We start from the raw sequence: 1343 nt of genomic DNA, 5'->3' as shown, positions 1-1343 counted from the left end.
TTTTGTTAAGAAGACTAAGAGTAAAAGATGTTTCATATGACACATTCTACCAGTGTCCCAAGTTTCAAAGTGTTTCGTTAGTGTTTCGTTAAGAAAATACTGGTGCCCCTGTTTTGAACAGGATCCGTGCGTGTGGTTAGGAAGCTCGCTTTACAATCTCGTGGTTTCGATTTCAGTTCCACTGCGTGGTACCTTGAACAAGTGTCTTCTACTACAGCTGCGGGCCGACAAAGACTTGTGAGTGGATTTGGTAGACGGAAACTAAAAGAAGCCCGTCGTATATATATATATATATATATATATATATATATATGTAAGTATGTGTGTGCAAGTATGAGTCTATGTGTCTGTGTTTGTCCCCCACCACCGCTTGACAACCGCTGTTGGTGCGTTTACATCCCCGTAATTTAGCGGTTCGGCAAAATGAACCGATAGAATAAGTACTAGTCTTAATATCTATAGCATTAAAATTTATTGTACACAAGTCTATAACATTAATACACCTATACTATTAAATTTAGGTATTAATACTATCTCATTAAAAACTATACTATAAAACCCATAGTATTAAACTTATAGAATCGCTGAAGATGATTAATTAGCCATCTGGTATTTCAGTCGATATTAAAACAGCATTAATCAAATTGCATAACCAATGAGAATACTAGTAATTCATCCTAGAAATTATAAATTATAAATCAATTTATGATTACTGCAAATCACTGGATTTTTTTTTTCCTAAAAGGAAGCTCAAGGATCCAGTTATAATTCTCTGTCTCTCTCTCTCTCTCTCTCTCTCTCTCTCTCTCTCTCTCTCTCGCTCTAACGCATACATTCATATCTTCCTATTAGTACAGTAATATAATAGAAGACCGAAGTTAGATAGATAGAGAGATGTGTGAACGTTCGTTTAAATATCCCCGTCTCATCCCTTCTCTCTGCTTCTCTCTCTTTTTCTCTTTCTCACTTTCTCTCTCTCTCTCTCTCTCTCTCTCACTCTCTCTCTCACTCTCTCTCTCACTCTCTCTCTCTCTGTCGACATTTAGATCCATATCCATTAATCATTCATTGACCGACCCGCTATACACCTCAACATATCAAGTTTCTTTCTACGTTCTTCATCTTCGATATATCTTCTATTTCTTCACACTATTTTCTTTCCCTCTTTCTCTCTCTTCCTCCTCCTCCTCCTCCTTCTTCTTCTTCTTCTTCTTCTTCTTCTTCTTCTTCTTCTTCTTCTTCTTCTTCTTCTTCTTCTTCTTCTTCTTCATGCCTCTTTGCATCGTCACATAAATCGTTTGAATTTTGAAATCCAATAATTCACGAACTTCCAGGTCAACAAC

This window comes from Octopus bimaculoides, chromosome 3 (assembly GCF_001194135.2).
Source record: "Octopus bimaculoides isolate UCB-OBI-ISO-001 chromosome 3, ASM119413v2, whole genome shotgun sequence".
Lineage (NCBI taxonomy): Eukaryota > Metazoa > Mollusca > Cephalopoda > Octopoda > Octopodidae > Octopus > Octopus bimaculoides.
The sequence above is the reverse complement of the archived record's forward strand: the minus strand, read 5'-3'. Positions refer to the sequence as shown.